Below are 9,279 nucleotides of genomic sequence, written 5' to 3'. Positions count from 1 at the left end.
CCCACCCCACCCCCGCCACTTCACAGTGTCAGCAGGATCAAGTGGGAAGCTAAATTTCTGACCCCATCCTGATAGTAAAAAGATGGAACAGAAAAGTGACAGGTCATGCTAGTTAGCTCTCCACTGTCTCTGACAAGGTAGTGTCAGCAAGGTCCAGCGGGAAGACGAACCTCCACTCATATCTGTTGGCAACCAGCCAATAAAAGGTAACACAATTTGGCAATCTGCTTTTGCAGAGGTGGTATTAGCATGGCCCAGTGGGAATCAAAACATCTACTGTCACCTGGACCATCATGTTTTCCCTCAATAGGGTGACTGTCTGCAAAACTGAAGATTAAATAAGATCCCAAATCTCATGGTACTCAAAATGTCCAGAATACATGAAAAAATCACTTGTCATACTTAGAAGCAGGAAAATCACAACTTGAATGAAAAAAGACAATCAACAGTTGTCAACACTTAGATGACATAGGTGTTGGAATTACATCAAGGATTTTGAAGCAGTTATTATAAGAATGCTTCAATGAGCAATTATGAATACTCTTGAAACAAATAAAAAATAGAATGTCCCAGTGAAGAAATAGAAGAATTGTGACTGGCCAATTAGCTCACTTGGTTAGAGTGCCAAAAAATAGCCAAATTAAATTCTTAGGACTGCAAAATACAATAACTGAAATAAAACAATGAGTAGATGGGCTCAAAAGAAGAATGAAGGGGACAGAGGAAAGAATTAGTGAATTTAAAGATAGAATAATAGAAATTACCTAATCCAAACAACAGAGAGAAATAGATTGGGAGGAAATGAACAGAATCTTGGACACATATAGGGCAATAAAAAGATCTAATATTCGTATTGTCAGAGTCCTGGGGGGGGGGGAGAGAGAGAATTATTGAAAGAAATAATAGATGACAAATTCCCAAATTTGGTGAAAGACATATCCCTACAGACTTACACTTACAGAGCTGTACAAAACCCAAGCAGGATGGACTTTAAAAAAATCTATGTCAAGACACATGATAGTCAAACTTCGTAAAACTAAAGACAAATAAAAAAATCTTAAACATGGTTAAAGAGAAATAACTCATTACCTGCAGTGGTATGTCTCAGTCAGTTCAGGCTGCTATAAGAGAATACCATAAACTGAGTGTGGCTTAAACAAGAAAAATTTATTTCTCACAGTTCTGGAGGCTGGAAGTCTGAGATCAGGGTGTCTGCATAGTGGGGTTCTGGTGAGGGCCCTCCTTTTGGTTTGCAGATGGCTGCCTTCTTGCTATGTCCTTGCATGGAGAAGAAAGACAGCAATCTCTCTGATGTCTCTTCCTATAAGGGTACTAATTCCATTCATGATGGCTCCACCCTCCTGACCAATTACCCTCCAAAGACCCTATCTCCCAGTACCATCACACTGGGGTATAAGCTTCAACAAAAGAATTTTGGGAGACACAAACATTCAGTCCGTAGCAAGGTAAAATGATTTGAATGACAGTGTATTTTTCTTCAGAAATCATGGAGGCCAGAAGGTAGTAGCATAACATTTTTCAGGTATTAAAAGAAAAGAACTGACAATCTAGAATTCCATACTCAGAGAAAATAATCTTCAGGAATAAAGGTAAAATGAACAAGTTCTCAGGTGAAAGAAAACTAGGAAAATATGTCACTTGAACAACAACCCTAAAAAAATGGCTAAAGGAAGTTTTCTAAAGAGGAAGTAAATGATAATATAAAATTTTAAAAGACTTGGAACATCAGGAATAAAGAACACAAAGAGTAACAATACATGTAAAAATAATAGACTATTCTCTTAAGTTTTCTACATTACATTCAATGATCAAAGCAAAAGTCATAGACCAGTTCCCGCTCACTGGCTGAGCGAGGGGTGGGCGCAGCACCGAGGGTTGCGATCCCGTTGCTGGTCCCGGTCCGGTACGGACACGACACTGAGGGTTGCGGTCCGTTGCCGGACACGAAAAAAGACAAAAAGGAAAAAAAAAAAAAAGCAAAAGTCATGACATAATCTTATGGGATAAATGTATATAGAGAAAATATTTAAGACAATTATACTATAAAGTAAGGGGGGACAAAGGAATATTAGACAAAAGTAAGGTTTCTACATTTTACTCAAACAAGTAAAGTGTGACACTAGTAGATGCAATAAAGTTATGTATTTATAACGTAATTTTTAGAGCAACTGCTTAAAAAAACTATACAAAAAGATACTCTCAAAAACACTATAGATATTTCAAAACAGAATTATAAAAAACCAAATATTCCTCCCCCCATTTGTTTGTGTATTTATTTATTTATTTTTATTAGCTCCCACAAATAAGTGAGAACATGTGATATTTCTCTTTCTGTGCCTGACCTGTTTCATTTAATATGATTTTCTCTAAGTCCATCCATGTTGCTGAGAATGGTAGTATTTCATTCTTTTTTACAGCACACTACTATTCCATTGTGCAGATATACCAGATTTTCCTTATCCACTCATCCGATGATGGGCATTTAGGCTGGTTCCAACCCTTGACTATTGTAAATAGCACTGCAATAAACATGGGAATACAAGTATCTTTTCGATATAATGATTTCCATTCCTCTGGGTATATTCCCAGCAGTGGGATAGCTGGGTTATATGGTAGATCTATCTGTAATTGTTTGAGGAAACTCCATATCATTTTCCATAAAGGCTGCACCATTTTGCAGTCCCACCAACAGTGTAGGAGGGTTCCTTTTTCTCCTCATCCTCACCAGCATTTGTTATTCTCAGTCTTTTGGGTATTAGCCATCCTAACTGGAGTGAGATAGTATCTCAAAGTCATTTTGATTTGCATTTCCCAAATGCTGAGTGATATTGAGAATCTTTTCGTGAGTCCGTTGGCCATTCATATATCTTCCTTTGAGAAATGCCTATTCAGCTCCTTGCCCACTTTTTAGTCTGGTTGCTTGTTTTTTTACTGTTAAGTTGTTTGATTTCCTTGTATATTCTGGATATTAATCCTTTGTCAGATGTATATTTTGCAAATATTTTCTCCCACTCTGTTGGTTGTCTTTTCTTTCTGTTAATTGTTTCTTTTGCTGTGCAGAAGCTTTTGAGTTTGACATAATCCCATTTGTTTATTTTTCCTTTGGTTGCCTGTGCTTTTGGGATTGTATTCATGAAGTCTGTACCCAATCCTACTTCCTGGAGTGTTTCCCCTATGTTTTCTTTAAGGAATTTTAATTCTTTAATCCATTTTGAGTTGATTTTGGTATATGGTGAGAGGTACGGGTCTAGCTTCATTCTTCTACATATGAATGTCCAATTTTCCCAGCACCATTTGCTGAAGAGGCAGTCTCTTCCCCAGTGTGTAGCCTTGGTACCTCTGTTGAAGATCAGATGGCAGTAGGTGTGTGGGTTGATTTCTGGATTCGCTATTCTGTTCCATTGGTCTGTGTGTCTGTTTTTATGCCAGTACCATGCTGTTTTGGTTACTATAGCTTTATAGCATACGTAAAAGTCAGGTACTGTTATGTCTCTGGCTTTATATTTTTTGTTCAGGATTGCTTTGGCTATTTGTGGTCTTGTTATTCTGTATGAATGTTAGAATTGTTTTTTTCCATTTCAGAGAAGAATGTCATTGGAATTTTGATGGGCATTGCATTGAATCTGTGGATCACTTTGGGTGGTATGGACATTTTCACAGTGTTAATTCTTTCAGTAAAAGAGCATGTGACATCTTTCCATCTTCTTGTGTTCTCTTTAACTTCTTTCAACAGTGGTTATTAGTTCTCATCATAGAGATTTTTCACATCCCTGGTTAACTTTATTCCTAAAGACACAACAATCACAACAATTCCTTGAACTTGTTAAGACAAGTGAACATATATGATGTAGGAGGGAGGGGAGTGGAGAGAGGAAAGGGGAAAGGAGGAATTGGTAAAGGGACATGAAAATCAACTACATTGTATATTGATAATTTAAAATTTAAAAAAGAAATAGGGAAGGAATTGAAAAGGATATAATTTAAAACTGCAGCTTATTCAGACAGCCATTTCAATTAATATCTGAATTACTTTGATTACTTTTAAACACAAAAGAGATATGTGGAAATTGGAGAAATATAATCACTGTATTTTCTAGGTTATGAAGAATTGGAAAGAGCTTAAGAAAAAGGAACTGTCAACATTATAATCAAAGTTATTTTATTTTCTGAATTTAACATCCTCCAAATTGTTAAGCAGAAACACAGTAATTGAGGATAAAAGGAAAGAAAAATAAAATTAGTTTTGGGAATAGGAAAAAAAAATATTGGCACAGTATATTGAAAAACATAACCCAACTATATGTTGTCTACAAGAAACTCACTTTCATAGAATGATATAGGCAAGTTGAAAATAAAAGGACAGAAAAGCAATATCATGCAAACATTTATCAAAGGAAAGCAGGAGTGACTATGTTAGTATCAGATAAAGTAGACTTCAGAGCAAAGAAAATTACCAGAGACAGAGAGGAATATTATATAATAATAAAAAGGTCAATCCACCAAAAAAAGACATTGCAATGTTAAATATGTATAAACCAAACAACAGCACTGCAAAATATATGATGCAAAACTGATAGAACTAAAGGAAAAATAGACAAATCCACAATTATAGTTGGACACTTGAACACCACTCTCTCAGCAATTGACAGAACAACTAGACAGAAAATCATCAAGTATGCAGAAGAACTCAGCAACACCATCATCCAACAGGATCTAATTGATATTTTTAGAATACTTCACCCAACAACAGCAGAATAGGCATTCTCTTAAAGTGCCTACAGAACATTCACTAAGATAGATCATATCCTGGGACATAAAACAAACCTCAACAAATTTTTAAAAATTGAAATCATACAGAATGTTTTATATGACCACAATGGAATCAAAGTAGAAATCAAAACGCAACATATAAGATTTCTTAGATACAACTAAAGCAGTGCTGAAAAGGAAATTTATAGCACTAAATGCATATATTACAGAAAAGGAAAAGTTTCAAATCAATAATCTAAGTTCCTACTTTAAGAACCTAAAAAAGAAGGAACAAACTGAAAGCTCTGGTGCCAGACCCAAACCCTGGCTCCAGCCTGGAATCCCCTTCCCTCCTGGGATCCCACAGGGCCCTGGCTTAGCCCCCAAATTGGAGAATCCCAGAGCCTGCCCTTGGAGCCACAGCCCCACCAGTAGCTACAGTCTGGAGGGTATATGCTTATGATTCTCTATGGAGAGTGAAAGCACAGATTCATAAAGAAAACCAGCCCTGTTGGCCACTGATTCTCAAAAGATGGAGGCTGCCCTTTCCTGCTCAAAATGCCCCAGAAGAAACACCACAGGAAGAACCTAAGAGGCCGCCTTCCCAGAATGAGCCTAGTCAAACACAGGCCTCCAAGGAGGTGGCAGAGTCCAACTCTTGCAAGTTTCCAATGGGGATCAAGATTATTAACCCCCCTACCATGCCCAACACCCAAGTGGTGGCAATCTGAAACAATGCCAATATCTAGAGCATCATCACAGCATTGACTGTCAAAAAAAAAAAGAGAGTGGCAGCAGTATGCCCGATAAGTTCGTCCTCATCAGCTGTGGGGGAGCCCCAACTCATCCTCCAAGACCCCAGCCTCAAGCCCAAACCAGAAATGATTCCAAGAGGACAGAAGTGATCTCTGAGACACTGGGACCAAATCTGCAGCTAGGGATGTAAATCATCCTAGACCACCTGGAGCCCTTCCCAGTCAGAGATGGGAGAGCTGTACTGGTGGTGAGGCAGCAGGCTGCACTCTCCACAACAGCTTGACCAATATTCGGTGGCTTGGAAGGATGAGTTCTGATGGACTGGGCTCCTGCAGCATCAAGCAACAGATAGAGGAAAAAGAGAATTGTCACCTGGAGCAGAGTCAGGTAAAGGTTGAGGAGCCCTCAGGAGCATCAGTGTCCTGGCAGGACTCTTTGTCTGAATGGCCACCCACTCTTAAATGGCCATGGTACAATTTGCCATCAACAGCACTGAGAGGAAGCGCATGACACTGAAAGACATCTACAGTTAGGTCAAGGACCACTTTCCCTACTTTAAGCATATTGCCAAGCCAGGCTGGAAGAATTCCACTCACCACAACCTTTCTCTCCATGACATGTTTCTCTGGGAGACATCTGCCAATGGCAAAGTCTCCTCTTGGATCATTCATGCCAGTGCCTATCATTACTTGGCATTGAACAAGGTGTTTAAGCAGCAGAAACAACCCAATCTTGAGCTGGGCCAGAAAGTGTCAAAAGTGAACTCCCACTGGGTGCACAGAGTCAGCACATACCTGGTGCCCGTCCAGTTCCCAGTGAACCAGTCACTGGTGTTGCAGCCCTCAGTAAAGGTGTCATTGCCCCAGGCGTCCTCACTCATGAGCTCAGAGCTCATCCACCACAGCAAATGAGTCTGCATTGCCCACAAGGTACTGCCAGCCGATGAAAGGATTGCCCCTCTTCCTTCTGCAGGACCAGGGAAAAAGGAGAAACTCCTGCTTGGAGAAGGGCTTTCTGTCTGTCAAGTAGGAAGAAATCCAGCCTGGGGAAGAAATGCCACACTTAAAGAGATCATCAGAGTAGAGAGACCTCCCTTGGAAGAGTGGCCTTCCCCAATCCTGTCTTTCAAAGAGGAATCCTCTCATTCCTGTGAGGGTTCATCCCACTCTCAGAGCACCCCAAGGCCAAAGAAGTCCTACAGTAGGCTCAATTCCCCAGCCCGGTGTGTCTCTGAAATGCTCATGATTAAATGAAAGGAGAGGAGGGAGCTGAGCCAGACTTGAAGTAAACAGCACCTACTGCCTCCCTGTCTGGATGAACCTGAGCGGCTCTTCTCAGAGGGCCCTGGTACCTCCTGACCAGCCACAGAGTTCCCTTTCCTGGCAGACTCCTCTGAGCCTGCCTCCGAGCTCAGCTACTCCAAGGACGAGGGAGGACCTTTCAAGACACCCATTAAGCCCTGCCCATCTCTTCCACCCTGAGCAAATCTGCCCTCCCCAGAACCCCTGAATCCTGGAGTCTCACACCCCCAGCCAAAGTGGCAGGGCTAGATTTCAGCCCAGTGCGAACCCCCTAGGGTGCCCTTGGCCCCCTGCCTGATTCCTTGGGGCTGATGGATCTCAGCACCACCCAACTGAAAAATATTCCCCTCTTTGACTCACCCCGAGAGCTCCTCAATTCAGAACCCTTGACCTTACCTCTGAACTCTTTAGCAGCTCTTCCCCCTCAAATATGGAAGTCCCCAAGCCAGGCTCCCCAGAGCCACTGGTTCCTGGCCTTTCAGCCAATCATTCTCTGATGGAAGGCCTGGTTCTGGACACAATGAATGATGGCCTCAGCAAGATCCTCCTGGACATCAGCTTTTCTGGCCTGGAGGAAGACCCATTGGACTCTGACAGCATCAACTGGTCTCAGTTCATTCCTGAGCTATGGTAGAAACCTGCCCTTGCCCTTGCCACTCAAGCCATCCACCATTCTGGGCGTTCATGTGGCTGGGCAGTCGCAGGCTCAGTGCACCCCAAGCCCTCTGAGGACAGCGGGCAGTGACCGTTCCACTCCTCTTAGCTTCATCTTGCCTGATTATGCCAAGGCAGCAGTCACACCTTAGCCAAGAGAATCCGATTCCTCTTCTCCCTGCCAGCAGCTGATGGGTGGGAACAGCAAAAGCAATGGTGAAAAGAGATTAGCAGCTCCCCAAACTGTTCCTAGTCTGTGCGCTGCAGTCTCTCACCTTCCCTGCTTCTTGCAGTGTGGCTCTGTAAATAGTGCAAATTCTCCAAATTCTCCTCTCATTATAAATGAAGCTAATTTGCCTAGATCATTATCTAGAGACTGCCAGGAGGTGAGTAGGATGACAAGGGGTTTCAGATTGCTTTTCTTCCTTGCTTTTATTTCCTAGAAATGGAGGACTTGCAGTGCACAGTTTCTTCCTGGCTCAAGGGTTCTTTACTGTAGGCAGCAAGACAAGTGGATCTACTTGCCAGGGTCCCTCTCACTGCCCCTCCTCCCCTGCACCTCTCCTTGTTTCCAAGTCAGCTTTGCTGCAAGAAGAAATCCTGGATAAAAAGGTCTCTTGTATTAGGTTAAGAGTGGAATTTGGGGCTGGGGGATAGATGCACCTGAAGCAAAGAGTGTGGGCACCCAACGTGACCCCATTAGATGTTTCTCTGATAATGGCCCTAACCATGCCAGGGAGACGAGCATGACGAGAACTCGGGCAGAGGCTTGAGAAGGCTGAAAGGGCCCCTGACCTGCCTGCTTCCTAGCTTTCACCTCAGCTTGGCAGAGAGCCACCCTGGGCCCCAGCTGACCGTGTGTGTGTGTGTGTGTGTGTGTGTGTGTGTGTGTGTGTGAGCCAGCCCAAGAACTCTACAGTAACTACCTACTTAATAAAATCCAGAGTGTAAAAAAAAGAACAAAATAAGCCCAAAGCTAGCAAGAGGAAAAAATATTAAGGAACAGAAATAAATGAAATGAAAAACAGAAAACAAGACAAAATCAATGAAACAAAAAGCTGCTTTTCTGAAAAGATCAATAAAGTTGACAAACATCTAGCAATACTGACAAGAAAAAAGACAGAAGGCACCACTTATTAATATCAGGAATGAAACAGGGGATATCACTACAGACCCGGCAGTTATCAAAAGAATAACAAGGGAATACTATGAAGAAATCGACATAACATAAATTTGACAACTTAGATGAAATGGATGAAGTCCTTAAAAAGCACAAACTACCAAAACTCACCCAACATTAAAACAATGGTTTGAATAGCTATATAACCATTAAAAATTGAATGCATAGTTTAAAACAACTCTAAGAAAGAAATCTCCAGGCCCATATGGTTTAATTGGAGTATTCTACCAAAAGTTTAAAGAAGAATTAAGACCAATTCTACAGTCTCTTCCAAAAAACAGAAGAGGAGAAAACCCTTCCAAACCCACTTTATGAGGCCAGTCTTACCCGATACCAAAGCTAGAAAAAGACAGTACAAAAAAAGAAAACTACACACAACATCTCTCATGAATATAGATATATTCTTTTTAAATATACTAGCAGTAGAATTCAGCACTATATGAAAAGATTTATACACCATGACCAGTGAGTTTCATTCCAGGTATGCAAGTCTAGTTTGATATTTCCAATCAAGGTAATTCATCATATCAGCAGGCTAAAGAAGAAAAATCACACTGATCATTGCAAAAAAGCATGTGGCAAAATCCAACAACCATTTATGTTTTTTTTTTTAAAAAC

At 41.1% G+C, this 9,279-nt stretch overlaps 1 pseudogene; it reads left to right on the top strand.

Annotated features, from left to right (window-relative positions):
• The window catches only part of LOC103593382, a 101,291-nt pseudogene extending 93,830 nt beyond the window's left edge, over positions 1–7,461 (top strand).
• Positions 7,462–9,279: the final 1,818 nt, after the last annotated feature.

Source organism: Galeopterus variegatus, unplaced genomic scaffold (genome assembly GCF_000696425.1).
Source record: "Galeopterus variegatus unplaced genomic scaffold, G_variegatus-3.0.2 Scaffold1334, whole genome shotgun sequence".
NCBI lineage: Eukaryota > Metazoa > Chordata > Mammalia > Dermoptera > Cynocephalidae > Galeopterus > Galeopterus variegatus.
This window is presented reverse-complemented; position numbering and strand designations above follow the sequence as displayed.